The sequence below is a fragment of the Serinus canaria genome, chromosome 6, assembly GCF_022539315.1.
Source record: "Serinus canaria isolate serCan28SL12 chromosome 6, serCan2020, whole genome shotgun sequence".
Taxonomy (NCBI): domain Eukaryota; kingdom Metazoa; phylum Chordata; class Aves; order Passeriformes; family Fringillidae; genus Serinus; species Serinus canaria.
This window is the reverse complement of record NC_066320.1, coordinates 24,234,226-24,252,844: the sequence shown is the minus strand read 5'-3', so window position 1 is coordinate 24,252,844 and position 18,619 is coordinate 24,234,226. Positions and strand designations below refer to the sequence as shown.

The 18,619-nt window shown below is 40.2% G+C and overlaps 1 protein-coding gene across 1 annotated transcript in view; it reads right to left on the bottom strand.

The window, feature by feature from the left end:
- The window catches only part of SMC3 (structural maintenance of chromosomes 3), a 1,169,611-nt gene extending 1,151,215 nt beyond the window's left edge, over positions 1-18,396 (bottom strand). Inside the window, exon 1 of the mRNA XM_050976245.1 lies at positions 18,393-18,396. The gene's annotated coding sequence lies outside the window, so the exon portion shown is untranslated. The remainder of the gene's footprint in view (positions 1-18,392) is intronic.
- Between the last annotated feature and the right edge of the window lie 223 nt (positions 18,397-18,619).

Sequence of the window (18,619 nt, the reverse complement as noted above, 5' to 3'; positions counted from 1 at the left end):
AAAAAGCAGACTGAAGCTTGGAGACAGGCAAGAAAAGGAAGATGGAGGCACGTGAATGGAGCCAAGACATTAGTATGTTAGACCGTAAAGGAAAATGGCTCAGGGATTTGAGATGTGGAAGGGCCATTTGTGAAGTGCTGGAAAGGCTTTTCTGGTGCTGGGAAAGTAAGGAGCAAACAAGGAGTCCAGATGAGTAATTTACAGTGATACCATGGCAGCACACAAAGATACTGGTTCTTTGGATCCTCCAGCTCTGCATCTGGCCATCAGGAGGAGATCCAGGGAACAGGAGCTGTGGGTCTGAAACAGTGGCTGGTAAAGGGACCTCCAGGAGTGCAGCAATGGAATAAGAGGGAATTTTAGATCATGTCAATGAAAATATTTAATAACAATAAAGTCTGAGAGAGAGAGAGGTATCAAGCAGAGTACTAACAAAAAGCACACATTATCGTTCACATTAACAATGATGCTTTTGATCCATCTCTATCCCACTGGTTTTAAACCCTGGTTTAAAAAAATACAATACAAAAGGTGAAGAGTGCTTTTTCCTGAAATCTAAATTATCTGGGATAATCTGTATTAAGGAGGCATGGAATAGCTCATAAAAGGAAAGTATAACAGATATTGCTCAGTTAGTGAATTATATAGTGCTCCCTTGCAATATAGAAAATTCATAAAGAGGGTGATTAAGGGCACTGGGCAGAAACCATAGGAGAGATTAACTTCACAGCTGTCATGCTATAGAAACCTGACATGCTGCTTCTCACAGCTGGAAATGTCATCCTTTATTTGGTTACTCAGCTTGCTTCAAACTCTGTAAGAAAAAGTCGAGTTGGTCCATGTTTTGAAAACTGGATAAGAAATGTGGGTCTGCTCTCATTTATTCTAAAGCTTTTTCCATGATAGCACTAAAGTGGGCTATAAAGAAAACATAAATGCAATTTATGTCCATTACATGCAAAGAGGGATGAGTTCAAATGGTAATCCAGCCATGTGTCATCACGTTGCAGAAGAGTAAATGGCATCCATTATGGACCATGACTCCATCCAAGGCACTGACACCTCATTCTGCCTGAGAAATCAGTGAGAAAAAGTAATTTTTTTTTTTTAGCTCATACCTTCCCATTGACTAAGAAATCTTTTCCCCTCACAGTTATGTTCTGTTATATTCCTGTAGTAGCACTTTAGATTAACAGTCCAGGTAATTAATATGGAATCCAAGTGAAAATGCTGTAGAAGCACTTGTGACATTCACATTAATAATGGAGGGGTTCATCAAAATTAATGTTATTACAGTAAATACCAAGAAAATTAACTGTGATTGGCTCATTATTTTAAATCGTGCTCCCATCTGCAACTGACTCCTCTGGATGGCTGTATGGAATAGGTGTGGTGATGATTCAGGGCTTGGCACCAGGCTGCAAACAGAAAGCACAAAGAGCTGTGATCAGCTCTAGAGAAAGTCTTTTATCATATCTCAGGTGGACTTCATTCTAAGGCAGATAAGACTTGGAAGCTTCCTTTCCTCACTTCCCTGTCCAGTGTATCTTGGATGTTTTTGAAGAACCATAACAGATCTTTTGTTTTATCAGTAAATAAGAGAAGGTTCCAATGTAGGAAAAGTCTCTCCTTGTGTGCTGTGCCATGGTTGCACTAGGAGACAATTTCTACTTCAACCAGCTTGGAGTCGAAATTCATGTGTTGATGGTGTATAAGGACAATTAAGATAGAAAGTGATTATCACATGGACTGACTTGACAGAGCCACTTGGAAAAACAGACCTTATATTCAAGTGTTGTTATATTTTGTGTTGTTCTGCAGTATACTGCTGATCTGAAAATGCAGTCCATCACTATGACAAATACATAGAGAATATCTTTATGGAGAGAAGTACTATTCCATCTCATTCTCTTTGAATGTCTAACATAGAAAGCTTGTGTCTGCTTGTTTTACAGAAACCTAAGCAAAGCACCTCAGTTTTATCCACTAGGAAAAGAAAAAAAAATTAAAAATTATATATATATATAGAGAGAGAGGCAAATAGATAGTCAAAGGGTTCAGGTGTCCCAAAAGTGAGACACTTGGGAAAGAGAGAGAAGAAAAAGAGTCTCAACCCAGAAAGCATAATAAAATATGAAAGCATGCAGAAAGACATCCATTCTCCACAATTGTGCAGAATCAGGAATGCCCAGATTTTTATTTAGCAAAATTCTGTCTGTTGTTTTCCACCTCTCATTTTCATGTGGAGTAAGAAAAGTTTTAGAAAAACAGTCACCTGAAGTAAATATTTGTAACTTTATTTAACTGGGAAACTTATTTTTGGCATGTTACAGAAATTAAAATGGCAGGAGGGCTGGAACTAGATGATCTTCAAGGTCTCTTCCTACCCTAGCCATTCTGTGTTTCTATGCAGGAAATTAAACACTTGGTGTAGATAAAAGTAATGGTAATAAAATAGGAAAAAACACGCAAACAATGGAGGAAATAACTACCTATGTACCTATTGAAGACATTACAGAAATGACCACTGCAGTGTAATGTCTTCAGTTAGTTGGAGGCTTTGTTGTTAAAAGGAAAAAGTCAAAGGCTAAGGTACACTCCAATTTACTGACACCATCATGGACTTCAGCGTAGCTGTTGTGATTTATGCCATTTTGAGACACCCCACCTCACTGAGAAGCTGGGGTGTTGGAAACAGTTTGCATGAACTGAAAATCCACAGCAGTTTGGTGCAGTGATGTCTGTGCTCTTTCTCAGGTGAGAATTTTTCCCTAATGCCCCTGAGGTGTCATTAGTCCTCTCCCCATTGACACTTGCTGAAAAGTGCCTCCAATCTGCATATAAATGATGCAGAAAAAATATAATAGAAAGAAGTCATAGTCGCTCCTGAATTAACTTCGGGTTTCATTTTAACATCCAGATTTAACAAAATGCCTCTCCTTGTAAGGAAGTCTGCTCTTTTCTTGTTTTAAATTACATTTTTTCAAAGAGAGAAATGAGTTTTCTGCTTCTGTTGAAGTCGAAGCAGAGATGACAAAATGAACTGCCTAGCCCTTTAGGAGGATACCTTACATTTGGAAATACCATTCTGAATAGAAGCTGGGGATTTGTACACAGTCATTTATCATAGAGGCCATGAAAGTAGCACCCTCCATTCCTGTCTGGAGAGGAGGAATGAGCTATCCCAGCAGTGATATTGCTGCAAATTCCAACTAAACATGGGGTATTTTGGAAGTTTATTACCATGGTCCATTTCAAAGACAAATATTTCTCCCCCAAACCTGCTCTGGAGAAGGAGGATCTGCACCCCTTAGGTGGCAGAGGGATCCTTCATTTTGTCTGTTGCCACTAAGCTTGTTTTGCATCTTTAGTGGAATCAAGACTGACCAAGAAAATCATTAAGGTTAAATTTGTGCTTCTGCAACCACTGTTCTCTGGAAAACATTTACGGATCTGAAGATGGAAAGATGAAAATGTGGCAGATGGGGCTGTTGACTGCTTGTAGTAGTTTTGGTAACAAAATTCCCCAACACTTCAAACCTCTTTTTAGCTTCATCTACTGATTAAATAATATTTTTTTTACAGGATTCAGAAACCATGTAACAGGGAAAACAGGAAAATCTTAGTTCTCTTTTCTGATTAAAAGCTGCCTCTGCCTCTAGTAATCCAGGGGATAAAGGGTTTTTGAGGGGAAAAATAAAAGATTTTATGAAACAACTCTTCAATAAACAATAACTATCTTTTACACCTGTACACATGTGTACACACATTTGAAAAAGAGAAAATGTAAAAAGAAATTTGCAAAAGATAGCTCAGGTGGCCAGGAGGATTATTAATATCAGAAGCCTCCTTATATGTTGGTATCATGCTAATTGTGATTCTTGAAGCATTGTAAATCGTCTTGCTGCATCAAGCCAATGAAAGAAATACAAGGAAACAGAAACAGGGGAGATGGGACTTGTTTCTTAAAAAAAGACTTTCAAAGAAGCAGAAGGACAATGTGCTAATCACTAGGATTATTCTGAGTCAGCTGAACTGTTCTGATTTCCAGCAGGTATATTTGGTCCTTAAAATTAGGAAAGTGGGATCGTGACAGTGTTTTCCTTTTACAAAGTCCAAATTTTTAGTAAGCCTAAAGCTGGCTCCTGTGAGTCTGCCCTCAGCATCTTCAGTGGTGGGCTTGAGTTCTCATTGGGTTGAGCCCATAAGCAGTTCATCAGACTTGGCAGAGTTGTGCCTGCAAAGGCACAAGGGGGATCCACTTGGAAAGATCACCATTTTTCGCTGCTGACCATGGGCTTAAAATGCTTCTTTTGGGGAGGGGCCCAAGGCAGTCACCTCCTGTCTTGCTGATCCAGTGATCAGCATGATCCGTGTGTGATGGGAGCCAGGGCTGTACCAGGAAAATAACCCAGACAGAGACACAATGCACAAACCATGGACAGCTGTGCCTCTCTAGGACTGCCAGAGCGGGTCAGCATGAGAACCTGCATCCTTTCCCCAAACATACCATCATGATTCACTGGAAGGAGAATGGACACATTGTGAGTGAAGGCCCTATCACCCCATGAGCCCAACCATCAGCAGCACAGCCCTTCGTGGTTTGCCTTCACAGAATCATATCTGGCAGAAGAAAATCATTACATATACTTTCTCATTTTCAAAGCAAAATATTAGGATAAAATCTCATCTTTTCTTCCTCTTCAGGTCCAAAGATGATGGGGGTGAAGTATCAATTTATCAAAACCCTCAACTAGAGCACAATTAATTTGAACTGAACAAGAGAGATTTTTCCTGTGATTTTGTATTACAGTCAACCTAAGTATGAAAGGAAACAGTGTAAAGAGAATCCACAATGTGATGAAAGTTAATATTCTAGAAGATAATGAGATGTAAATTGCTAGTTGGAACAATACCTACAGGCTCAACTCTTCGCACTATTTTTTTTAGCCAAAGATAGGGATATTTTTATGTATTAATAATTTTCAGTTCTTGAGCTCTTTATAAAAGAGATCAGTAACAAAATGCCTTTGCTTTTCAAAGGAGGAAACTGAACCCAAAAGAGATATGATATGCAGAACTCCTTAGCAGAACAGATACTCATCATAATACCAGATTTCCTGAGTTTCCTTTTAAGTTCTGAAGTATGATGGTTTTCACACAATGGGGGTGTTCAGCCCGGTGAACAAAAGGCTCTGGGGAGACCTTGGAACACCTTTCATACCTGAAGGGGTCCCAGGAGAGCTGGAGAGGGACTTTGGACAAGGGCCTGGAGTGACAAGGGAAGGAGGAATGGCATCTCACTGAGGGTTAGATGGGATATTGGGAAAAAATTGTTCCCTGTAAGAGTGGTGAGGCCTTGGCACAGGTTGCACAGAGAATCCATTTCAAAAATCCTTTTCAGTCATTTAAAAAAAATGGATTCAGAATAACAATTTTTAAAAAGGTTTTTTTTTTTTTTCCCCAGGGGAAGTTAAGAGAACAGGAAGGTACTAAAGTTAAGCACAGATTTTTACAGGTGCTTGAAGAGGAGATCTGTACATTTATCATCCCTTCAGAATCCATATTTCAGGATATTTTAGGCACAGAAAACACCTTGAGGAAAACCAAGAAGTGTTTGGGAAGAGCTGGTGTCAATCCAATACTCAGATGCAAATAAAATGTAGGAAATAGCCTCTGATATTTGCAATTAGCTGACTCCAAAGTCCAATCCTGATGGAATTTACTACATCCATCGGTCATTTACTCCTGGTGTGCACTTCCTATTTATGCTAAAATAACACAAGGCAATAAATGAGGCTAGTGTGCCATAAAGTCATTGTAAACCCAGTGAAACCAGACTAATTCTATTTATGCCATTTATCTGGATGACTAACCAGGCATCCAATGCCACACACAACCTTCACAGAGAAAAAGGCAACCATCAGTTGAAGAGAGACACATTCTGTTAGTAAAAACAGCCAAACCAAACCCCTCCTCTGATGAGAGCATGGCCACAGAGGGAGGTTGAGGCCACATCTTTTCCAATCAGTTTTCTCAGAGATATCAAAATTTCTTTGCTTGCAAAGGCCAATTTGTCTTATTATAGAAAGCTGTTTTGAAGATGACTGATATATTAATTCCCTTTCAAAAATTAAAATTCAAAGCATGATTGTGCAAGAAGTGAGTTTTGATTTGAGAACATTGTCTGTCCTCTCAGTCTGCACTACTCATCTTTTATACTTCTGATTTAAGTCCTACAAGATCATCAATACACTATCCTTGACCATCACATCAAATCCTGCTTAACACTGCTTTCTACTCTTTCAGCATGACAAAATTCCCTATTTTTAGGGGATTTGCATGAATCTCAGCAGAATCAACACAACTCAGTTATCCCAGTGATCCCATTTCAACCCTAAAATCAGTCAGAAAGCAAATAAACTACCCAAGTACAAGCACACTACACTTTCATATGCACACTCATCATGTAAAGGTCATTTCCTCCAGATTAAGCCCCAAAAAACCACAGATACAGGATGTTCCCACCTCATCTTTTCTCTGTATTTTTCAAGACCTTCTCACATTAAAACACACTCATGTTAGGGCTCAGCCTGCCTGCTTCTCTCTACCTGGTCTTATTCAGCACTGAAAGCTCACTCATTTTTCATCAATAATAATTGATTTTTGATATTGCATCTTAAAAATATAATTTTTACTTTCTCTTCCAATGCCCCTTGTGCTAGGGTACAATCTCATAACACCTGCAAATAAGTCACTGTTTCTTCTTCCCTCAAATTATTATTAGAAAAACTGCACTGGCATTAAAAACCTAAATGATGGAGTTGTAGCTGGGATGGAGTTTTAGCATGGTATCAGAACACGAATATAAAAGTCATCTTAAATGAGCTGATTTGGAAAATAAATTGAGGAAGACGTGCACAGGAATAATGAACTGCAAAAGCTGCAAAATAAGGAACACTTGCATCCTTCTGCAGAAAAGCAACTTGATTTATGTAAACTATAAATATCAGAATGCATGAAGGGTGCTCAGCTGTGGACATACAGGTATGTATCATTTTGCTGTAGTTGTTAAAAATACAACTGGAATATATCCAGTTGAACACCACCGTTTAAAAACCAGGGAAAACTGGAGAAACACTACAAATAAAAAGGGGCTCATCAGAGGTCTAGAATACAGGAAAGGCTAGAAGAACTAGGATTAGTAAGGAAGACTGAGGACAGCATTTCATCCTTCAGATGTGCCTAAGAGGCTGCTGCAGAGAGGTAAATTAGAGTAGTGTTCACTAGGCATGAGGAAAAGCTGCCTGGCAGGAAGTTTTGTTAAGCACTGGGGGAGACTGAAGCTTTTGACTGGTTGGTTATTAACCAACAAACACTTGCCAGAACTGCCACTGGTGTGTGTAAGCTGATGTGTAAAATGGGATCAGCTCTCTTTACTGTAACACCATATTTCATATTCACCCCAAATGAGGGTGAAACGTTCCTTTAACCAAGTCACTGAGATATCTCTTGTAATTAAAAGAGCATATTCCCTCAAGTGCCTACATAACAGCACTCCATTTCTGGGCCACAACAGGAGAAGTGCAGTGGGACATTCTCTGCCATCTGGGAAGTGCCCAGCACCCACCATCCCTGGAACATGGTACTGCTACATGATACTGCTACATGGTACTGCATGTACAGAACTATTTTGGTGATCTGGCAACTAAAATCTCAATTAAAATCTGCCTTTTCTGCTGGAGTGTTTAAGTTATAACCTGTTCACCCAAAGTTTGCAAGAGCACCAAGCTCTCACACAACACTCCTGCAGGAGCTGGAATCAATTGCTCCCTTTTTCCCACTAGAACCAAGGAAATTCTTCTGACATTGAGTGAGGGAAGAGAAGGCCAGATTCAGTAATTAACTGCTTACATCTAAAGATACAACAAAGCTCCAAGCTGTATGTTTTCTTGTTTTAGCCCTCTCACATCATTCTCTGCTCTGGCATGAATTCTCAGTCCAGCATTTCAACCTCCCTGGTTGTACCCAGAGCTGAGCACTGCCTGCTATTCCACCTCCACCAGCACCAGCATCACCACCAACACCAACACCACCACCACCTCCTCCTCCACTTTCTTCTTCTTCTTCTTCTCCTCCTTCTTCTTCTTCTCCTTCTTCTCCTCCAGCTTTTCCCATCTGTGCTGGGATCAGCTCCAGCCACACAAAATACCCACCTCTGCTTCCCCATAGAAGCAGCTCCCTGCCTACTTCATCTCCAGCCAAGCAGGAAACAGCAGTGACTCATTAACTTTTTAAATGGTCCTGGGCTAATCCTGGCTCTTCTACCTTATTGTGGAGGTGTAGGGAAAGAAGAACTTGGGCTGGCAGGTCAAACTGTGCTCTGAAATGTTCATGTGATAACAGTGCCTTGCTGCCTGGAGAAAATGTAAATAGCCAGTTATAGCAGCAGCAGACCCATTGCAGAATTTAGGGTGCTCACCCACCTAAACCATCTTTTAGTGTCAGACACTGCTTTAGGTAACAGGCCACACAAGTAAATCTTGTAGCTAAAATGATGGAATTTGGTAATTTTCTTGTCATTTCAAAACATGGGGGAAAAGAGGCAGTGTTTGCTGAAATAATTAATTTTCTTATGAACTGTTAACTGCATGAGAGAATATATTAATTTTCCTTAATGCTCCAGACACTATGCTGGTAGGAAAACTAACACAGACATGTGGAAAATGAAAAACCTCAACATTTATTATGTCTTGAAGTCTGATTAAAAGACAGAAAAACACCTGCACCCCTGTAGCCAACATCCATTTCGGGTCAAAGTTCTGGTGACTATTATGACCTTTTTTTTTTAAATTACTTTAGGGTGATCTCTAAAGGTCCACATATCTCTGTCTTCTCTAACTCTCTGCTAGGCCGGGTGTGTGGGCCAGTGCTAAGTTTGGATTCAATGAGCAGTGGCCTTTCTTCTCATCTCTGCTGACACCCTGCATGGAATTTCCTTCAATTCCTGTTCCTGGAACATGCTATTGGTGAAATTTACTCCAGTCTGTTTTGGCACAGAGGATCAGCAGCAGAGCTGCTACAGGGATTTACTGTGAATTTAAGAGCATGAGGTCAAGCTGAGCTGTGGCCCTGAGATGCAGCTGATCCTTTTCTCTCTCCCCTTCCCCTGTCCAGACAGACACTTGGGGTCCAGACAGGCTGGAGGCCATGTCTAGGCAAAGCTTCTTATCCTTCAGCTTTCTTTTTCCCAGAAGGTGTCTTTTGGATGTGTCCTCTGATCATACTTGTTTTCCCATCCATGTGAACAGAGCTTTGACCTCAGCTGTAGCCTGCTGACACAAATCAGACAGGGAGACAGAGCCCAGCCCCTTGCTGCACACAGTGCTCTGCTGCTGCCACGGTGCCTCTGCCTGCATCGATTCATCATCTGCCCATCTCCAGCTCAGAAGAGCCAGAGCTGCTGATACCCTCTGTTTCTGCCTGTGGCTGTGTTCCTGCAGGCTGTGATCATCTCAGATCACACACACTCAGGGGTCAGGAGGCAGAACAGCAAACCCTCCCAAAGCCCAGGGGTGCTGCAGGTGGCAGCAGTGACAAGCCACTGGGCTACAGGGTGGCCCCTGTGCCTCAGCACGATGCAGAGGAGATCTCTGCTGTCAATGTGTCTCTGATGAGAGCAAAAAGCCACCCCTGCTGCTACTAAATATTGCAAACCCCACATCTTTACTTTCCAAAGAGCTATGGAGGTGGTGGAGGATCTGGAGCACAATCTGATGACAAGTGGCTGAGAGAGCTGGGGGTGTTTAGCCTGGAGAAAAGGAGGTTCAGGAGTGACCTTATTAATTCCTACATCTCCCTGAAAGAAGGTTTCAGACAGGTGGGTTCAGTCTCTTCTCCCAGGTGACAAGTTGACCTCTCAGTCAAGGCAAAATGGCTTCAGTTGTTTGAGGTGAGGTTAAGATTGGATATTAGGAAACACATCTTCACAGAAAGGGCTGTCAAGCTCTGGAACAGGATTCTCAAAGCAGTGGTTAAATCACCATCCCTGGAGGTATTTAAAGATGTGTAGGTGTGGCACTTGGGGAGATGATTTAGTGATTGGACTCAATGATCTCAGAGGTCTGTTCTTACCTAAAGGATTGTATCAGTTTATATGTCCCACCCATGTTCACCAGCTTGCTTTTTCCTAGATGATTTTATGAAAGAGAAGAGACTTTGTGACTGTGGTTCAGAGGGGGAGACTGGGGCCCTCTGTTCTATCTCATGCCTCACCTCAGGGAAAAAAAAAATTACCCTTTCCTTCAGAATTCTTGCATATAAAGCCAGGTTTTTCCTGATTGCTTCCAAAGTTACAACTCCAAACCTCTAAATCTAAACATTAAGGCAGCTGACTCAGAGGCTAAAAAGAGCAGTTACTAGAAGGTTTTCTTGTGATGGAAAAGGAGCAGGGATGATTCCCTCCAGCTGTGAGCTGGGACATTAAATAGTCTTTGGAGGGAGCAGCTTCTTGTACTTCACCACAGTTCTGCAGAGGCAGCAACTCAATGCTACCAAAGGTTCAGATGTTCCATCTAAATTAATTAATTAATCAATTAATACATTTATTTATTTGTTTATTTCTTAAATTTAGAAATGGGTAAAGCACCTTCTGAGCAATTTCTTCCACCAGAGGAAAGGGACAGCTTAGGGGCTGCTCCCCATTTCAGGGAACAGCGTAGAAGAACCAACTACACAAATTCATTGCCCATAGAAATGTGAGATAAGGTTGCTTCTACATGCACAGAGTTGGCTTTTGCTCTCTAAAGTACTTCAGAATCATAGAAGGCTCAAACTACAAACAGAAACTGCAGCCTGGCTTCCCTACTTTACCACAGCAGCTAAAAGCTCCCAGGTGTTATTTTTCATTACACTGCCATCCTCCCTCAGTATGTGTCTTCTATCTGTTGCACAAGAAGAAGGAGAGTTTCCTAATAAATTCCCATTTCTTGTCACTTGTGTGTCTCTGGAAAGGGAAATCCATAACCTGCAAGTCAGCAGTTCCATCCTACATCCCACAAAATGCCTTCTGAGCCTCTGTTACCCTGAGTGCTAGCCCAGAGACAAAGCATCCCCAAAAGGGGAGACTGGAGTTACATAAGCATAGGGAAACTTAAAATTTTGGCTCACACCCTTCAAAAATGGCAAATCATCGATTTTCCTAGGCTGTTAACAGACAGAGGCACTCAGAGTTTAGCCTGTGCTGCTCAGCTGAGCCTGCTCTCACCTGAAGTTTGCCAAGGGCAGGCAATGTACTTAAAGGCACAGATACATCTGAGGTAGTTCTGAATATCTTGGACCAAAGAGTATGCATTTAGCTCAAAACAGCAGTGCTGGAATTCAGTTCTGTCTGCACACATATACAGAGGTGTCTTTGAAAGACTATTATCTCATAATTTTCTAAAATTATTTTCCAAAGGATTCATTTTACTGATGATATGCAGTATAAGGCAAAGACCCGTGAAGGCTCATCATAATTCTTTCTATCAAATCTGTGAAACTGCCTGAGGAAGAAGTGTGAAGCAAGAGATAAGAAACAAAACTTGCCAAAGTTTGAGATCAGACATGCAAATATCATTTTGCCATTGCATTATTGCATTTTAGTGGTTTAATTCACCACAGGAAAAAAAAAAGCTATGATGGGGAAGATATCAGAAATAGCAGAAGCTGAGCTTATTGGAAATTAATATAGAAGGCAGGAAGGTATACATACATACATGCTATATATATATGTGTGTGTGTGTGTGTTTGTGTGTTTTAAATACCTATATACACAAGACAAGGTTGCTTGGGAAGTTGTCCCCCTCGTTCAGCCCCTGCCCTCCCTGTCCTGTTGTTTTCTGCATCAATATGAAATGGAGAGAGCACTCAAGCTTGGAATTCATTCAGGTATCCTCATTGCTGAGGGGGTAGCAAGCATTGAATTTCAAATTGTCCTCAGTGGCAAACCCCTGCATTAAAGTAATCACACAGGAACTTGAACTAAACAAGGAAAATTAAGAGGAAAAGCAGTAAATCTGCTTTATGTGAAGGGCTTACACGATGCTCAAATAATGCTGTACACAAGATTCTAATGAGAAAAATCATGTTCCTGCTGTAAAGCAGCCACACAAATTTTCAAGCAAGTAAGAAAATTACTTTCTCAGTTCTAGGATCAGTTTCTGATAAATAAAGATCCCTATAAGTGTTGAAGTCCCATTTTCTGCCTGTGGAATTTGGGCAAGGAGTCTCAGGGCCGGACAACTCACAGATATCAGAACAGCTCTGCTGACTCTGAGAGTTTCACCATCTGAAACTGTAATAGGAAAAAAACTCTTTTTACAAGGAATGCCAACTGGCAGCAGATGACTGGGTGTGCATGTGTGAGAGGGTGGATGACCAAGACTAAATGATTTTGCTGTTCATCCACTGTTGCCTACTGTTCCACATGCTGACTGCTTTGGTTAGGAAAAGAGTGGGCAAAAAGGAGACTCCAAAAAAGGGTTCCCAAAAAGAAGTGATGTCCAAAAAAGAAGTGATGTCCAAAATAGGAAGTGAGACCAGAAAGAAGAAGGTGAAGATCCTGCTGGGGAGACGTCTGATGTGGGGAGCATCATGGACATCAGGAAGATAAGTGCTGAGGGACAATCAGTGTCCAGGACTGGTTACTCCAGTCCTGGGGGAGAAGTTGAGACCTGGTGAGTGCACTGCAGAGGGACAGTGTGTGTAGGTATGAGATAATCAAGTTCTAATTTTGAAAGCTCTGATATGACTTGTTCTTAAGTAAATGCCAGTAGCTAGATTTACAGCAGCTGGTGATTTACTCTGTCTCATCCATGTCAACCAGTCTTCATAATTTTATTGTCCCTTATATAGCTTAGATAAACTTGCTTTGCCTCCAGAGGATCCCACTCCCTGGGAAAAGGATGAGCTTAACTGATAATGCAGCTCACAGCACAGTATTGAACTACACAGTCAATCAGAAACACCCCAGTTAAGTCTTTTTCTTTCCTTGTGTGTCCTCTTTGGGTGGTTTCACGCTGATGCAATTCATTGAAAATCACAATAAGTACAACCCTACACAGGGAAAATTGCATTTGAAGGTTTCCCAGAGACTCAGGGGTGACCAGCACTGATAGATTGCTTTATAAGCCTTGAAAAAATATCCAGCACTGTTTTGGCAGCTTTGTCACTCCAGTGGCAGGAAGAATTCAGTTTTCCATTCAGCAGGTGCTAATGCAGTTATATCAAATCCTAAGTATGGCAGAAAATGATCTGTACATGTGTGCACATTGCTCCCAACCTTCCCCCCACCTCTTCAAGGCTCAGCAGCAGAAGGCATCTGACCTGAGATGTCACAGCCAAGTTGTTATTTCATGCCCTGTAAGCAGTTGCCAGATGACTGCATCTTTTCCTCAGGCAGAAGGATGGATAGAAAACACTGAGTCCTTGCTTGCTAACAAACATTGGGACTTAGTGAGTTTCTCTCTCCAGGCACCAAATCTGCTGCTTTGTAGCCTTTGTGAGGCTTTTCACAGCTTTCCTGCAGTACTGCTGAAGAGGTGTCTTTAGGCTCAGAATGCTGGCACTACTGGGAAGAGCTCGAATTTCTTGAGGAGGGACAAGAACCAAACCAAGCAGGGCTTGCCGGAGAAAATGACACTTAAATGAGGAACATTAGTTCTTTTTAGGCTTAGCCCTTTATTTGTCAAGAAAATGGGAGGTTGTTGGAGAATAAAAAGCTTTCCTTGCAGATAAAGGGATTTCTTTTTGAATGAGAGACCAGCACATCCTTGTTACATGAGCCCCAGCCATCTGGGAGGTTGGGTCAGGAGTGGTGAAATGTGTAAACACTTTTGAAGGTCCCTTTGAAATTCCCTCACCTTGGCTCCATTGCTGAGGGAACATTGCTGTTTATGTATGATTATTTTGGAGTGAGCTAAGAGAAGTTTTAACTTTCTTCAGTCTGTAGGGTAGCAGCTGAACCATCCAAGCAGTGAGAAGCAGAGGATCCATGTGAGTGGCTGGAATGGCCAGAGGAGAACAGGAGAAATTAGAGACTTCCCAAGAGGAGCTCTTTGCTGTGAGCCAGGGAAAAATTCTTTTAGCTGCAGTGGAGGAAAAAAGAAAGACATTTCTAACAAACTGAAAAGAAATAACTTGAAAAACCTGATTTCTTTCAGCAAACTGAAGAAATCTCTGCTTAACTGTAGTAACAGTGGGACTGGGTCCTGGACTCAGGGTTACCTGATGCCTCCAAGTTTCTGAAAGCAATTCAGTATTGGTCACAGAAATAACAGAGGACAAAGGAACCCTCTGGCTGAGAGACACAGAGAAATGCTCAAGTTTAAATGTTGCTATTTCCCATGAGTTTTGATAGCCTGCACAAAACTCCCTCATTTCCTTTCTTGTTGTTGACTTGTTTCTGAAGTCCCCACTCCACACTCTGTGTATTCGTGCAGCTTTTCCTGTTGGAAGAATCAACTAGAGGGAAATTGAGCCCATGAAACTTTGAGAGACCCTTCTCTCTTGGGTGAGAGAGACTCAAGCAAGGCCAGAGATCAATATAAGAGTTGAAGAAATGAAAGCTGGAGATTCCTATACCTGATATCATGATTTTTATACTCAAGTGTTTCTCTTCTACAGATGACCCCAATCCACTTACCTTCCTACCCTCTTGAAAATGCTGCCCAAATGCAGGACAAGCTGGAGATCTGTTTTCCTACCCCCTTTATATTGTACACATAATTGATATTTTTTGCTATTTGTGCTTTCTTCTAAAACTGTCCATGAAAGTATTTTGAAATGCTTGACTTTATTTCATCCAAAATTGAACTGTAATTCTTTTTTATCAAAAATAACTGTACTAGAACAGACTGCTTGTGCATGTGACTAAAATAGTCCAAATTTTCTTTGAGCTGGTGAGCCACAACAATCAGCTATTATCATTATTTTTATTCTTGTACATGCTCAAACATAGAAATCTAAGCTTTAGGTTAAGGAATAAATCTGAAAATATCCACAATTTCTGTATAAGTTAAATTTGACTACTACTCTTTTTTTAGTAAGAGTTCTTAATAATTTTTTAAAAATATTGTTTCCATTAAAATGTTGAGGGAAAAAGAAACTATTCAAGAAAATGCAATTTATATGTGAAATATACAAATGTGTATCACTCATTTTAAAATCGAATTCCAGTAAAACATGTATTTTAGGAAAGATGACATCTTCTAGATGGTTTAGTATGTCTCTGATCTTCTGTATTGCTCTTCCACCTTCCTGAAACAGAGATGGTTTCTGCATTTCTGATAGTATTTTACAAAAACAGGTGGGAATAATATGATCTAGCATATTGTTTCTGAGCTGATTTCCATACAGAGTAAATGATCTTTGCAGCAGAGGATATTCATCAACATAGATAACCTTAGCACAATAAGGAGATAGGGCCAGATTCTCCAAAAACATAAATTAGTATACCTCCACTGAATAAAAAAGAGCTATTTCATTTTATAGCAGCAAAGAAGCTGTGTGAAACAGAGTCAAGTTTGTTAAATAACTATTTGCTTGAATTATTTGTTGTATCTTAAGAAAATGAATAAATTAATTCCTTATGAATGCCTTTTCAGTATGACTCTTAAATAAAATATTTATGAAAGGTCTAAGAGACTTGTCATGTTCAGACTGGCTAGAGCAGAGAGTGACCTGACACTGTGAGCCAGGCAGTAACACTCCCAACACAATCTGTGTTTGCTTCCTGAGGTGACAAACATCCCTAACAGAGCTTAAGTGTAGTGATGGGAGCAGCTTTTGTTTTAGCAGCCAAACTGTGACAGAGGGCAGCAGGCACAAACTTTATTCTGTCACATCTCCTACTGGCTGGTTAGAAGGGCTCAGCAGAGTATACAGGGAAATGTGCTAAAGCATTTCACTAAAATTCAAAGATGACTTAGCTGTGTTTCTTTTCTAGAGTTTTAACCTCTGAAGCATAAATGATACAGCAGGAAAGCAACATTTATTTCATGTGCAGGTGACAAAGCACAGGCAGCAAGGAGCAGCTTGCTGTCTGTGTAATAAACATCCAGAGATTTAAGTGTCAGGGGCTGTGGCTAGCAACAGGCTCTGGTGGACCAACAAGATGCAGCACACTTGATTAATTTCTATTGGTTTAAAGGATGAATTACTTACAGCCTGTGAAGGTCTGGAAAGTCCTGCCACAATGTCAGGGGTGGTTGCTCAAACAAATGGCCTTGTTATTTTTTATTGGCTTTCAAAAGGTTAAAAATGCACCTGGCTGCACAAACCAGAAAACTGCTCAATGCTTTTGATCATCAAGTAGACTCTGTTTCATTTTCATTTCATACAGATCCAAAAAAGATCAATCCAGAGCTGAATGAACTCACAGGGCACGTAAGTTACTATGGTACCTATACCCAAAACCACATAAGAAATGCTCTCAACACCATAATGTTACTGATGTCCTTAGGGCAAACTCTGAAAAAACTCTGGCATTAAACTCATAAAGAAGCAACTCAGCTGTTACACCTCTGCATTAGAGTTCTTTCCTTCTATTACCACTTTTGATTTCAGCCATGAATCCCAGGCTAACTCTGCAGCTACCACAGGACTCTGCAGTATGAAATTTACATGAAATCTGTCCTTTTTTAACAGAAAAAAAAGAATAATCTTCAAAACCACTTCTATCTGATAAAGTGCTATACATGAAAATCAGCCTTCTTGAACAGAGAAAAGGAAGAATATTCAAAAGAAGATCTCTGTCTGATAAAAAAAAATGTTATAAAACATTAGGGTAGGATCTAAGCTCTGGGCAGATGAATGTTCAGACAGATAAGAAGTCTGTGAAAAAAACAAATTCAACCCGGGAATTCCCTTTGACTTGGAATTGATAGTGTTATTGTCAGGAAAACAAGAAATAATGAAAAGTCAAAAGCACAGAGTTAAGAAGCACATTCCCCTAAGCCAGAAGTCTGCTTCCTTTTAAACCCCTCTAAATAGTCTCTGAGACCCAAATATGATTTGAATTCTAAAAAAACCACTAGTAGCTAAATAGAGACACTCAAAGTCCCTCTTGCAGCAAACGAGCAGGATGAAGTCAGATATGGAATCTTGGCCAGGGTCAGAAGGGGATTAAGAAAAAAAATTAGATTTAACCCACAGAAGTCAAATCTCATGGTCAATTGAGTCCTCTGGCTCTGCCTCTACAAAGCATTTCCTGCTGGTGAGATCAGGCCAAGGAATGCCTTTCAGTATTACCTTTGTCTTCAAGTTACAGAAACCCTGAGAGTAAAGGGATGAAATTTTAACTGTGCTAACTGAAATGGGGAATGTGAAGAAAGGTCAATAATATTACCAAGAATAAAGAGTTTAGAAACCAGATGGCTCTATAAGAGAGAGAAAGAAAAACCTGCCATTGTGGCAGGAGCTGAAAAGAGACTGGGTTTGTGTCAGGTGAGAAAAAACCTCTCAAAATTTTGAAATTTTCAATGAAGGAGAGCTCTTCCCAGTGGCCAAGAAGAGCAAGAGTGGATTGTGTGGGGTCTTCAGAAACATTTAATTCCAACAAAACCACAAATCCTTTATGTCTTTATTGCTATTTGAAATATTACATATTTATCCATATGAAAAAATAAACAGCAAAGTAGGCAAAGAGTGACTTCCAAACAAATAAATAAAGCTTCAGAAATTTTAAGAGATTATGTCACCTTCTTAGAATCATGCTCTTTCTTCTTTAGAGTGAAAATTAAAATGAGTCAAAATACTTCACTTTCAGTGGTACAAAAAATATTCCCATGGATTTATTGTGACCCCATCACATTTCCTATGAGTAGCTTTATGAGAAATGCACATTAGACCCAGCTGTCACATATATTGACAGCCTCCAGAATCTATAAAGAAGATAAAGAATATTTAGCCATTTTTGGAAGGCACTGGGTGCAGCTTTGTTTCTGTAACTAAGTTTATACCCATGTCACTGGCACATATGCTAAACAGGAGTCTAGCTAGATGCATAATGAGACATATGCAAGAGTACTGCAAAATATTAATAAAGCCTTTGTATTTTGCATTGTGAGTGAGAATTAAAGCATCCTTGATATTAGCCCAGTGTATTTCAGTGACTGATTCCCAGGAAGAACTTTAAATCACAAGTTAAAATATAGCAAACACAGAATGACAAAGCAGTATGCAATCTCAATTAAAGAGGAGATATTAAGGGTAAAACTGCCTAATTGTCCCAAAGAGTTTTTAATTCAGTGGCATGATCGAATTTTGTCAGTGGAACCTGCATTTGAGGGGAAGACACATTCATTGAAAGAGCCACTAGCTCATAGTGAAAGGATTTTAGACCTTTAAACATATTCCTTGTTATCTTTCAGGCCAAGCTCAAGTCTATCACTAGCTCTTACAAGAAGCTAAAGACAGCTTTATAAAATAAATTGGTTCCCTTTCATTTCAGTGGGACTGAGAGAAAACAAGCATTTAATTCCAGGGGAATTTAAGAGTCCATTCTTTTTCTTCTACATAGGCATTAGGAGGCCAAATGAGTTTCATTGCATTCTCCCACTCTGGACAGTAGGAGTCAACT